Source organism: Acinonyx jubatus, chromosome B2 (assembly GCF_027475565.1).
Source record: "Acinonyx jubatus isolate Ajub_Pintada_27869175 chromosome B2, VMU_Ajub_asm_v1.0, whole genome shotgun sequence".
Taxonomy (NCBI): domain Eukaryota; kingdom Metazoa; phylum Chordata; class Mammalia; order Carnivora; family Felidae; genus Acinonyx; species Acinonyx jubatus.
Genome location: NC_069385.1, coordinates 19,497,347 through 19,511,900, shown reverse-complemented (window position 1 = coordinate 19,511,900; position 14,554 = coordinate 19,497,347).

Here is a 14,554-nt window from a genome sequence, read left to right as displayed (position 1 = left end):
CCTTGTGATTCTCTGGGCCTACTTGGATAGTCCAGAATAATCTCACCTAAAATCCTTAATTCAATCACATCTGCAACATACTTTTTTGCCCTGTAATGTGATATATCCATAGGTTCCAGGGATTAGGACATGGACATCTTTGGAAGGTCATTATTCTGCCTGCTACATCGTCCTTTCGAATGATTCTGAACAAATCACCCTTGTCTTGGGTAATTCTATGGAAACTTTTTATCTTTCAAAGTGCTACATGGTCACATGCTGGAGAGGATTCCCCATAATCTTATGTCTCATTTTCCTGTGTCATGGCTGTGGCCTGAGGGGGTTAGTAATGCTACTTTGCACACATTGAGCGAAGAGTTTAGGCTACTGCCACATATGCACTTAAACAGCCTAAAAATAAGCAGACATTGACTTCTCTGGACAGGCTAAAAATTCATTTCTGTTGCTGGTAGAAGATAATTGCAAGTAGAGAAAATGCATTCCACTTCCATCACCAAAATAAGGACACCACCACTGTATATTGTAAGAAGATAAAATTTCGTGAGAGTCAAGGAAATTGCACCATTATTAGAAGGATCTATCTTAAGCCCGGAAGATGGGGTGTGGGGGGGAGAAGGGCCCGAATGGTAGAGTACAAAATTTGCAATGAGCTAAGGCAGTTCTCTTCACTTGCCTAGGCTAAGTTAGCCTGTACAATTAAGCAAACCCGGGGGCCTAACACATTAACTTGCTATCGATATATTCTAACTGCCTTGGCACAGCTAGTGTTTCTGGCATTATTTATGAAGGCAGTCTTGCTATATTTGCACAGCATGTGGCACTGTTCATAGCAGGCTACAGATTATTGTCAATGAATAATGCCTGAGAAGCTCCTAACCCTTTGTGCTTATGCCTAATAACTAAATAGCAATAGCTGCTTGTCTGTGTTCTGCTTAAGGTTATAGCACAGCCATAAATAAACTAGTGGCAAGATCCATTTGGCATCAATGACTACCACTGCAAAGTTATAAGTTCATATTATTCCCTGTTATATTATAAACAATGTTCATACTAAGATTTCTTAAAGGTGAAGAATACAAAATATAGACATCAGAATTTTTTGAAATCTCATATCGCTTGAATTGTTAATCAAGCCAAAGTATATATCTGGTCTTGCTTGGGAATTTACCTTTGGGCAATCACAGAGAAGTGGGAATTCCTACACAATCATTTTTATCTCAGAATTAATAAAAATTGCATGAAAGTTTATACTCTAACATTCAGTGGAAGGTTAGGCTTTTTCTTGCCAACCATTCTTCAGAAGAGGCCAGTGGATCTCAAAATTTGCCTGTTGGGTAAAGGCAAAAATCCCTGAGATTTCCCCTTTACCTCCTCTTAAAGGCTACATACAAACACTTTACCAAAATTGATAGGAAAACCAGCACTCCTTTTGCTAAAACACCATCAGGGCAATCTCTGTGCCTGATGCCCAGTTTAAATGAATATCTTTCAAATTCATGCAGGAAGTAAGCATTCAAAACGAAGTACTGACCTTCTTTTTTTTTTTTTAATGTTTATTTTTTGAAAGAGAAACAGAATGTGAACGGGAGAGGGGCAGAGAGAGAGTAAGACACAGAATCCAAAGCAGGCTCCAGGTTCCAAGCCGTCAGCACAGAGCCCGATGTGGGGCTCAAACCCACGAACCAAGAGATCATGACCCAAGCCAAAGTCAGACGCTCAACCAACTGAGCCACCCAGGCGCCCAGTACTGACCTTCTTTAGGAGATCACCACTCAGTGTAAGACTCAGGACTTATAGAAGGTAATATAAACCAAGTGCCACAAATACTGGGCAGGGAGGCAGAGCGAGAGTCCTGGACAGAACTGTAGTCACGAGGGACTTCACCATGAAAGGGATCAGGAGTTCTCCTTCGTCTTCTGGATTTTACCTGTCTTCACCAACTCACCACCGTGTATTTGTTTCCTGAGACGGCCAAAATAAATGACCACTATCCAGGTGGTTTTAGATACCTGAAACTTATTCTCTCATAGTTCTAGAGACGAGAAGTCCAAAATCAAGGTGTCAGCAGAGCGTTCCTCTCTCAGAATGCTCTAGAGGAGAGTCCTTCATTGCCTCTCCCAGCTTCTGGTGTCTCCGGATGCTCCTGGGCTTATGGCTGGATAACTTCATCCAGACTCTGGTGTATCTTCACATGGCCTCCTTCCCTGTGGGCCTCTGTAGCCAAAATCTCTCTCTCCTTTCTCTTACAAAGACATGGCCTGTGATTGCATCATCGAGATTCTTAACTAATTATATCTGCAAAAACTCGATTTCCACTCTGAGGTTCCAGGGGCATACGAATTTTTGGGTAGGGTGTATGCTATTCAGTCCACTCCACGACATCTCATTCCTCTGCCTGGGCCAGGCTGCTTGAGAAGAATTGTATTCCCATGACTCCCAAACCTCCCTTATTCCGCAGCTGCCCTATTCCCCAAGGGCTTACAAGAGAACACGGAGCCTGGATTGATGCCAAACAGAACACCCCCACCCTGCTGGCCGTCTTCCCTGCCCTGCTTCACATCCCCCAGGCTTTCTCCCTGCAGAAAACCCTGGAAGGCTGGCTCCACCCTATGTTCCACATCGCTGGGGAGATGGACTTCTGTCTCTAAGGTTCCCTTCATCTCTCTGGAAAACTTTGCGACCTTCCCCACTCAGCACTCAGGCAACCTGGAGAAACTCAACCTTCTATTTAAAATATACTTTTTTCTTTCTGTAAAGGTGATGCCACTTTATTACAAGATGATTTTTCAAATATATCATAATACTAAAAAAGATAAAAATCATCAGTAATACTACCTCATAGAAGTAATCACTACCAATTCCTCAACAATCTTTATGAAATATATAATATACTTTTTTAAAGGGGTTGGGACAAGATTACACATAGGAATTCCCCAACCCTTTGGATCTCAGATGCAAAGAACTGAATTGACTTATAAAGTTACTTTTATGATATGATGAACACCCAGGAAAATAACAATCAAGAATTAGAATTTTTTAACTTGCTCTTTTCATATTATCTATCCTAATCATTTCCTCATATCCCTAAATAATCTCTAAAATACAATTGTTATGGCTGCTTATTATTTCACCTTATACCTTCATTGCGATTAATTTAAATAATCCTACACTACAAACATACAGACCAAGTTCAATTTTAATAAAATAATAATAAAGCAATACATAGCTTTATTTTCAATCTTCTTGAATATTGCTGATACATTTCTTAATAAAAAAAAAGACATTTTCAAGTTTTTGATATATATATAACTAAATCTCTAGTACATAACAATTTACAATTCTACCATCTGGTTCATTATTCTCTTCAAACACTATTAACTGTGTCAGCTTTGACTACTGAAAAAATAGACAATGTTATAGCACTTTAATTTGCATTTCTTTAATTACTAGTAAGGTTAGAGATTCTTATTATATATTTATGAATCATTATACTTCTTTTGTAAGGGGTCTCTTCAAATTCATAACCTGTTGTTTTTCCATTGGGATATTTATCTTTTCAGTAATTCATTTATTCATACCACATTGTGCAGTGTGCCAGGCAGTGGGCTGGATTAAGGGAAAAGAATGTTGGAGGTTAAGGGGGAGATGGTGTGTTAATTTCTGCTTTTGCAGAAAATTATGTTCATTTCACGTACATTTACAAAATCTCTTTATGTATTAAGGCTACTAATCCTTTGTCATGTGGCCCTAACATTTATTAGTTTGTCATTTGTTAAGTCTGTGTTTGGTAAGTATTGTTTTATGGAAGTTTGGGAGGATATCATTTTTATTTTTCTTCATTTTGAGGGGCAAGGAAGGAGTTTATTCTTTGAGAGAACTTCCTCACCAAAGTATCCGGCCATTGTTCTGATTTGCTTGCATTTTCACTCTTTTCATATAACTTTCCAATTTGGATTTTATTTTGATATTTGACATGAAATTTTAGAACCTTATTATTTCCCAAATGTTAATTATCCCAGTATCATGAACTAATGATCTATTTTCTTGTTGTTTAGAAGCTCATATTTATTATATAGTAACATTTTATTTTTATTTATTTTTATTTTCTTTTCAACGTTTATTTATTTTTGGGACAGAGAGAGACAGAGCATGAACGGGGGAGAGGCAGAGAGAGAGGGAGACACAGAATCGGAAACAGGCTCCAGGCTCTGAGCCATCAGCCCAGAGCCTGACGCGGGGCTCGAACTCACGGACCGCGAGATCGTGACCTGGCTGAAGTCGGACGCTTAACCGACTGCGCCACCCAGGTGCCCCATATATATTAACATTTTATAAATATCATAGTCTGTTTCTAAGATTTCCATTCCATTCCATTGTTCTATCTATTCTTAGGCCAGTGTCATAGTATTTATTGTTAAATCTTTATAATATGCTTTCGTATATTACAGTGCCAATTCTCTCATTTTTTTCACTCTCTTCTTTTTCTTGATCCAGAATACCTTTATTATAAATACCAAAAATGCAAATAAAAAATTCCCATGGAGACTTTTATTGGAATTGCCATAATTTCCCTTTAGACTAAATCTATTTTATTTAGTTCCACTCACCTCTATTTCCATTTGCTAAGCAATTCTTCCTACTAATTATTTTTTACTCCCTTAAAATATCTGACCCTAATAATGCCCACCTTGCAGGACCACAGTAAAAAGACCTGTCAATTCAGGTCTTCTGTTTCAAATTCGACCTTATAAATGAAGAGGGTTGTAGGAAAGAAGGAACATTGCTCTAAGAACATTGTTGAGTAAAATAGTACAAAATTTTGATATATTTTATTGTAAATGAAAAGTATTTCAGATACTTTATGATTATTAAAAGATTTGTTGACTAGTTTCATCTAATATAGCATTGTTCTGGTAAACAGAACAAAGTAGGAGTTCCCTAACGTTCTTATTTATAATAAACTATAAGTGATGCAATGGGTTTGGATGGCTATCTCCTGGAGCTTTTCTCTAAGAACAGGTATGCAACTTTTAGCTTCTTCTGAAACTTCTACATGTCCCACATTGCTCTTGTCTCTAGCTGTCTGGCCAGCAATGTTTGCCTCTTGGTTCGGTCATCTTCAAATACATGCTAATGAAAGTACAACTTTAAGTAACAGATCACAAACAAATATATATATATATATATATATATATATATATATATATATATATATACAGTTTTCATGAACCTTAGAAAAAGAAATTAAATGATGAACTCATCTGAATTTTCCAGAGTATCAGCAGATAGGGAATCATCTTTATTTTCTATAAACCTTGATAAGACTGAATAACTAGGTTATTACATTTATCCAGGTATAAACAATAACAGCTTGCTTAAAACTTTTTACAGTCCATTCCAAATAGCACAACTCACAAAAAAAAAAAACAAAAACAAAAACAAAACCATGGAATTCATTAAGTACTCATTCTTTTCTCTCTTGGCACCTAAAAATGGGTCAAATTTCTTACTCAAAGTTCAAAAAAAAAAAAAAAACAACTTTACCTATGCTTTACCTATGTATGTTAGCTTTTTGTTGTTGTTTTCTGTTCAGGAACTGTGTTGAAGCAAATCAGGTACCTTTTAGTTAAAGCACTGAAAGTAATTCCAGTGGAAAAGAAAGGGCTGCCTATCCTACGAGGCATAAGGTACAGTATCAACCATGAAAACAAGCAAACACTCAATGAGCCCTTCTATGTGACATTTGTGTTTTCATATGTATTGATCCCACTTTACCACATTTTAAGTGGTTAGTTTCTCAATTCCAGTAACTGTGCCTCTTTGGTGACTAACATGGAACTTGGCATTGGAAGGAGTCTCTTCAAGTGTTGAAGGACTACCCCAGTTTCTCTGTATATCTCCCTGGAAGCTCTTATGGCAGTACAGGGAAGCCTCACCCCATCTCAGAAGAATCATCACTAAAGTTTTCCGTGGGGGTCTCAAGACTTGCCATCCCTACAATGTTATGGGGTCCTTAGCAAACACCATTGCTGGAAACATCTGTGTAAGAACTGAAGCTCTTACCCAAAAACTCACAAGGGGCCAAGGCCAAAAAATCTACTTCACCCATGCAGGTATCAAACAGCCTGTACATTCCAAGTAGACCCTCTTCACAATTCTCCTTTCCAAAGGCTTTGAAATGTCTTATTTTCCCCCATTTCAATTGGAAATCTCCGTATAACTGGATATAATTTAATTTATATGTAAATTAAATTATATTTTCATTTTCATGTATGTTTCAATTGAAGCTGAAAAAAGTCACTATGTCTGACTTATTAAAAACTGCACAATTAAGTGGAATGAGGCTCCCTTCATAGACCTAAGATAGGATTCTAAATTATATTTATACTTTCAATTTAGTGACATGATCATATTGAATTAGACCTGGGACATTATCTAAAATGTCTAGAGTTTCCTTACTCAGCAAATTTTTAGTCCACTGTCCTTATGGAAAACTTGGCAACTTATTGTCTCACATTTTCTTTTTTCTGATCCCACTATCACAGTCATCACACATTTTCTTGGCAATGTCTTCAACCAGGAGATAAGTGCTTCTTTTCGGACAGGGTTGCTGAATGTAAACTTTACCTGGACTTCATGGAGTCACTTACCTCTTATGATGGCTTTATTTATGTTTAAAATAATTTTTTAAATTCCTACCTTTCCCTGGATCTTTGTCATGGAACATTCCACTGGTGTAATATTACAGTAGAAGTTAACCAAACTAGATTGGCATAGAGGCTCCAGTGGGTCTCTGTATTGGGTCATGCAATTAAAATATGTGGAAGTTGCTTAATTAAACAGATAAATGCTCAGGAACATGTAATTAAGTTAAGTATCCCTTGTATGTACAGAATTAATTCAAAATAGGTGACTTGAGGTTAATGTTACATATAAGCAGTCTAAGGTTAATTTTTAAAATAAATAAAAATATACCCAGAAATTTATGTGGGCCTTATAAACAATAAACTAGTATTTACATGTTTTTTTTGTTGTGCTAAACACTTTATGTAAACGAGATCTTTTAATCTTTACAACAACTTTAAGTTAGATACTATTATGCCCCTTTCACAAATTAAAAAGCTAAGGTACAGGAAGGGTTAAGTAACTTGCCCCCAGTCACATAACTAGTGGTGGCAGAGTCTGGGTTCAGACTTATGTCACCTGACTCCAAACTTGTTTTCTTAACCAGTATGCACAACTACCCATAAAGCTTACTCCCACCCATGCATTATCCAAGAGCCTGAACTTGCTAAACTTCTACTGTCAGATGAGTTGAGACTAATTTACAGAGCTATGCAAGATGGAATCCACAGTCATGCAACAACACCCAAAACTCCTTGACCTGGAAGGAACCAACAGACAGAAGGCACCGATTTAGAAATACCAGATTTAGCAAATAAAAATATAGAATGCCCAGGTAAATTCGAATCTTAGGTAAATGCAACATTTTTAAAATATAAATATGTTCAGGTTTGTAATATGGTTATATAAGCCCCTATATCCCCTCTCCTCCCCAGCTAACCAGCCCCCCTGTGGTAGCAACTTTGCAGGCCCACTGTCTCTGCAGTATGACTTCATGGACTGAATTGTAGGGAAGGCCCTTGTCAAAAGGTTTAATCCATATCTTTATATTTCAAGTGAAGACTGAGTCACAAAAGGTAGGGTGTTTCGATGCCAAACATCAGAAAAGTTGTCACAAACCCTTGGTGGCCATTTTCTCTCTCACTCCACTCCTCAATCCTCAATGCAATGAAAGATTCAAAACTTCATATTGAAGAGAATGCCTTTCACATTCTATTGCCTTCTGGGTATTCAGTTTTAGTCGTAAAATGTAAAGACCAGATGGACATGGTCATTCAACATCTGAGGGCAGAATTTGGTCCTGGATGTTTTGTGTAGATAGCCTTAAAGCCTACACTGGGGATCGGGCCAAAAAGCATGATTCCATGTAAAATTAATTACCGGGTAAGCTTCCCATTACCGAGTTCACAGTGGCCTTGAAAAATATTGTCCTTCGAGGTATGCCAAGTCAAAATCATGCAAAGTGCTATTTAATTGATGCATTGAGCTTAAAAGCAGCCAACTCTATCATATTAGCCCTGTGTTGGGCACATCAGCAACAGCTCAATAAATAACTTGTTGACTGATTGACTGAAGGGATATTGGAAAGGTACTGGGTGATTCTCTGCTGCATGACCAGATGTCCTTTGCAAGGATAAACCCAGCACGGCAACAGAAAGTTGCTGAAAATTATTCATGAGAGCAAAACAGAAGAGAAACCTGTTATCTGCATTCTATGGCAGACGCATAAGCATTGGAAACAAGAGTTGTCACAACAGTGAGGGCAGAGAAAATGGCACAAGATTGGGAATTTGGAGGCTTGGATTTTGGTCCTTTGCCAACAACCATGTGGGAGGCTATGGAAAAGTTCATTTACGTTCTCTCTGGAAGTTTGGCTACATGTTTTCTAAGGACACTTCCATTCTTTTTTTAAATAAAAAAACATTTAATTCTTTTTAATTTTTTTTTTTTGAGAGAGAGAGGAGGGGGAGGGGAAGAGAAAGAGGGAGACACAGAATCCAAAACAGGCTCCAGGCTCTGAGCTGTCAGAACAGAGCCCGATGCGGGGCTCGAACTCACGAACCACAAAATCGTGACCTGAGCCAAAGTCAGACTCTTAACTGACTGAGCCACCCAGGCACCCCTCCCATTCTTTAATTTTATAAATTTTCTTCTGAGTCAGGTTTGCATGCATTTAAACATCAAGAGGTTTTAGTTCTCTGCCTCTTTTCAAGTATTGATTTGCTGCTTTGACTCCTCAACTTTCTAAGCAATTTCATACTTGATGAATGTGATATCAATTTCTCATGGTTATCCCCACTCGTAAGGGAGTTCAGCTAGTTAGGTTACTCAGTGCAGGCCTAGAGTTGTCATATGATCGATCCTTCTTATAGTCATTCATTCTTTTATTTAGTGAATGCTGGAAGTTTAGTCAGTAAATATTTAATGTTTATTAAGAACCTACTACATGTTATGCAGTGAACCAGGAGCTGGTGAGAAGGTCCTTATTCTCAAAGAGCTTAGAGTCTGTGTAGAGAAGCAGGAGTATAAACAGAAGTTCAACACATTGTAGTGGGTACTATCATAGAAGTGTTTACAAAGAGCCGTGGTAGGCTAGAGGGAAGGGGACCATTTTCTACCTGAGTCAATCAGAGAAGACTGGTACAGAGGAGAGGCCATTTGAGCTGATCCTTGAAAGATGAGGTTGTCAGAAGGGCTAGAAGAGGCATTCCATCAGAAAATGCAAGGTAAGGGGTGCCTGGGTGGCTCAGTTGGTTAAACGTCTGACTTCGGCTCAGGTCATGACCTCACTGTTCCTGGATTTGAGACCTGCATCAGGCTCTGTGCTCACAGCTCAGAGCCTGGAGCCTGCTTCCGATTCTGTGTGTGTGTGTGTATCTCTCTCTCTGCGCACCCCCCACCCCCCAACAACTCATGCTCTGTCTCTCTCTGTCTCAAAAATAGAAAACTAAACATTAAATTTTTTAAATAAAAAAAAAAGAAAATGCAAGATTATTTTGCAATAATATGCACAACTGGTAAGTGCTTGAGGGTAAAGGGGAAGTTGAGAAAGCTAAAGAGGCCAATTTTAATAGCTAAAATGTCCCAACGAGAGAAATGAGGAACTGAAGTTGAAAAAAATCATAAAAATGTATTAAAAGAAGTATGTATGTTTGTGGCACAAAGGTGCAGGAGAGATTAAGAACGTGAACCCTTGCCCTACAGAAGACTGCACTGAGAAGTAGAGAGAACTCCATGATCTTCCACAGGCCAGCCTTTGGAGAAGACATCTTGTCGTAGCTTCAACCACTGATTCTGTACTGATTTCTCATTTTCCTTAAAACTGGGCCTTCCCAAGCCTCACTTCTCATTGACCCTCACACTGAAGTTGCCCTTCCTTTCCCAGCAATCACTCCCCACTGTGTGACCCCATTGATTACAACTTGTAAGTGCCTTGTCTGTTCATGTTTGTTCGCTTTGAATTTAGAAAAAATGTGTTTCCTTCCACAGACAATTGTCATTTGAGCTTCTGTTTCTACCCTTCAGTAAGGCATCAGTTTCCTGTGTGCTGCAACCCTATTAGTGCCTAACACCATGTCTGGCATATCAAAGCCAAAAATCCCATATTGACAGCGTGGAGCAGGAACCATAACTTTCTCCTTATATTGCACTAATCTTCAGAACATCTCATGTTTCCAGGGTCTTTGTAACCTTTCAATAAATAGTGGTAAAAAATGCAATTTCATTTCCTCAGTCCTAAAGAAACCTGTTTCTTTCTCTGCCAGAATGAGTTAAGATGTTGGAATAGGAACAGATGGAAAAAAGCGATATAATTAGGAACCAGAAGAAACAGTGACTTTCCTATTTGTATGGCATGGTTCCTTTCATTGAGTGTAATGTATGAGCTCCAGTATAATAAGTAATGTGGTCATCAAGTTTAATTTCGCCAGCCATTCATTTGACCATAGCTGCCATTCCCGTCCAAATCTTCAAAGGGCACTGCCAGGATGATTAGCACCGCTGCCACATCTTTCTCCTGTAATATCACTGAATCTGATCAACCAACTGTCTTTGCAACTAGGATCACAGGTAGAGAGCTATTTTAGCACTCACCCTGATAATCATTTCTCCAAAAGCACAGATTTTAGAAGAGTAGTAGTCGCCAATTGCATATTTTGTCTACAGCTCACTTGATTTAATAATAATGCTAATAGAACTCATTTCAGGCAAATATTTGATTCTATTCCACATGTAAATGGTTATAGCACATTGGATTGCATACTCCTGCTTGTGCTCAGTTAAAACAGGGTTCACATCCTCAGCTAAGGACATAAGAAAGGAAAGCATTCTCAAAATTGCCATTTCACTGAAAGATCTGATGTTTAAATGCTTCACCTGAAAATAGCTGTTCCAAATGCATAGAAAAGCCAGGAGTGCCCTTATTTACCACTAATGTTGTGCTTTGCACATTTTTATAGCGCACAAGCCAAGTTTATGCATGAATCAGTACTTAGTGCTAAAATTCATGAATAAATGTGATTTCAGTCAGTGTTTAAATTCAAGGAAGATGCTTTTTAACACAAATCTACATGGGCAGATTTGCTGAATTATTAGCTTCAGTGGATGTTTATGGTCTCCGAATTCAGTTGAGACTCAAAAAATAAAAAGTCAAGGCATTTTGTTTATTAAGCTGGTGGCTATTTCCTTTTCTCTAAAATTTGAAGAAATTCACATGGTGTCTGACAATAACTTTACCATCTGATAAATGTCTTTCCCCAGAGATGGTAAAATATACAAGTGACTTCTCCAGTAATTACGTGGAGTTATGAAGTTATGTGCATTCTCGATTTTCTACAATAAAATCCAAAGCTAAACAGACAAGATTTCTATGTGGGCATCCTTGCTAGCTGACATCCACATCACTCATTATTTACAGATTATTGTTTTTCCTACCTAATTCCATTATGCATATAATTCTTAAAGGCTCTCATCAAATGAACATACACAGTGCATCGTCTGTGCTTCTGAGATGAGTTCACTGCTAGAATTTATTAGCCTTTAATGACAGTACAAAGTCCTTACGGAAATTCATAGTATCATGAATGTAGTTGACAATTTATGCCACACCGTCCAATTCTTTTGAAGCGCTCAGACACATATACTCACACACATACGCCATGATATTATAAATAATGACATTCTGCGTGGCAGGCAATTGTATTCTGAATAATCAGGGCCCATTAATATTCTCAGAAGTTACTGTGTTTACAAATTAAGACTAGCATAATTGCAATACTTGAAACAATAAGGTCATGGCATTAAGTCCCCAACGGACTTGTAAGGTCTGTAAGTAAGAGATACTTACTTTTGTTCACTGCTCTATCCCCAGTGCCTAGAACAGTGGCTGAATTACAGTTTATTTTTTCTAAAACAAGGTTTTATTTTTTTAATTTATTTTTTTAACGTTTTTTTATTTTTGAGACAGAGAGAGACAGAGCATGAACGGGGGAGGGTCAGAGAGAGGGAGACACAGAATCTGAAACGGGCTCCAGGCTCTGAGCTGTCAGCACAGAGCCCGACACGGGGCTCCAACTCCCGGACTGTGAGATCATGACCTGAGCCGAAGTCGGCCGCTCAACCGACTGAGCCACCCAGGTGCCCCTAAAACAAGGTTTTAAAAAATAAATAAGTTGTCTAAAAAATTAAGTGGAAAATAATTCTCTCCTTTTTAAATTCCTTTTTGGTACAGCAGTGGAAGAGGATATGTTGTGGATCAAGAGAAATCATAAATTTGATTTACATACATTTGATAGACACAGTAGCCAGCTGGGCAGGATTTCAAGGTGATCATTTCCCCTTTACAGGAGAATCTATAATTAACCAAGTATTGAAAAATCACAGTGATTTACAGTTGTTAAAAACCTTACAGGCAGCAAATTATGGTAACCAAGGAGATTAATGTGTAAGGGTTGACACAAAAGGCAGAAATGAATTGGGGTAAGCACAACTCAACTCACACTGTCCGTGGAACATGTGTCTGAGAGTGTCCCCACTTGCTTGCTTAGATCTAACGATTAAGCTCTCTCTGGTTGGAGACCTTTGATCTGTTGGTCGCAGCCCGTAGAGAAACACACACAATGTGCGTGGTCCGTGAGAAAATACAGCCCTCCATGAGGTGTTAACACTTGTCCTGCCATGTCCTGGATTCATTATAACGGTAACACCCCCATTTTCTCTCTTATGCTAAAAACTTCTGAGTTCTACAGCTTATCCTTTTGTGTGTGATCAATATGAAAACAGGAAGCATTTAATGCGTTCTAACGAGACGACATCCTAGCCAAGTTATTTATGACATGAAACAAGTACTTCATGTTTCCGTTTGTCCTTCTCTTTCTTAGCCCAGCCTAAGTGCGAAAGTATAAACGAGGCGGACTCCACGGTCCAAGCTGACTCCCTAAATTCACAACCCCCATCCTTTGATCAGACCTGCTCCAAGGGTCTTGCTAAGGATTTCATTGTGCTAATATGAACTCTGGATGGATAAAATCCACTTCTCAGATTTTTAAATTAAACTGGAAGATGCCTGCTTGTAGACTCAAAACATTATGTTCCGTAACTTCTGAATAAGCCCACTACATTTTGGAATATGAAGATAAGAACATGGGAAGGAAAGAAAAATAATAATAAAAAGGAAAACTAAAGTGGAAAAAAAAAAAAAAGCTAGAGACTTCCCACCCTTGGGGGTTTTCCATCTCCCAGCTGTTTTTACTCACTAACTGCCATCTACCACACATCACGAGGCGGGGGGCGGGGGGCGGGGGGCGGGGGGGGGAGGGGGGTTGCATCTCTGCTGGGTGAGGGACACAGTGCTAGCCACACTGTCAGCTCCTGTACCACCTTTCCCTTCCAAGCACCGCCAGAGAGGTGTCACTGAAAAAGCGGAAACACTGTATGTAAGAAAGGCACTGACACACAAAGGAAGGCAAAGAAACACAAAGGAAGGCACTGACTGGGACATCTAGCCTATGGGAGGAAGGCTGAGGAGAAGACAAGTGCTTGCATTCAGACAGGTATGAGGTGCTTGTCAGGCCTGCTGAACTTTGTTTTCAGTTAACACTGAACCAAACAGAAACCTGAAGATTTTACTGATTGAAGGGACTTCTGGATTTATCTGGCCCAACATCCTCACTTTCTAGCCAAGATCTTTATGGTTGAGATATAATCCTGGGAGGCTACAACAACAGAATTTGACAGTCCACAGCTATCCTGCAAATATCAATGCACAGAAGACCGAACTAACACTTTATAGATCCATCTTCCATTATACGAGATGACTTCACGTGGTATGGAGACAGTATATTTTACTAGCTATGTACCTCTGTCCATATATTTTTTAAAAAATATAATTGGTACATGGAATGAATAATATATAATTTCCTATAAGTGAAAATAAACAAACCCCATGATGTGACAAGGAGAAATTGCTCTCTTGAAAATGTGGACTAGAATTTGACCTTCATCTTCATTATACTATCTCAGCCACCTACTTAGAAGTGGGATGGGGCCTAGATGGAGGTAATGGGAGTTTCTCCAAAAGGAGCAATCAGGAAGATTTTTCCTAATATCAGGGGTCTTTATTTTTCAGGGAAATTGAGTCACTAATTGAGGTTATGAGAATTCCCCTGGATGTTTCCCCAGAAAATATTAAACCCAGCCTTCCTTGAAACAACAGGAAATTAAGTGAATTCTTCACCTATTTCCATCCATGAACGTCTGTGATTACTGAGAAATTGTGAAAAATGATAATGCTGCCAAATAATAGTCATACATTTAATATCTAAAATGTCTCATATAGCTGATAAATCAGGAAGAAATTAATTAGGTATCCCAATTAGGTACCCCAGTCTCTTATCACAGGTTTTGGGTTGAGAAGCAATAAAACAAGAAAGGA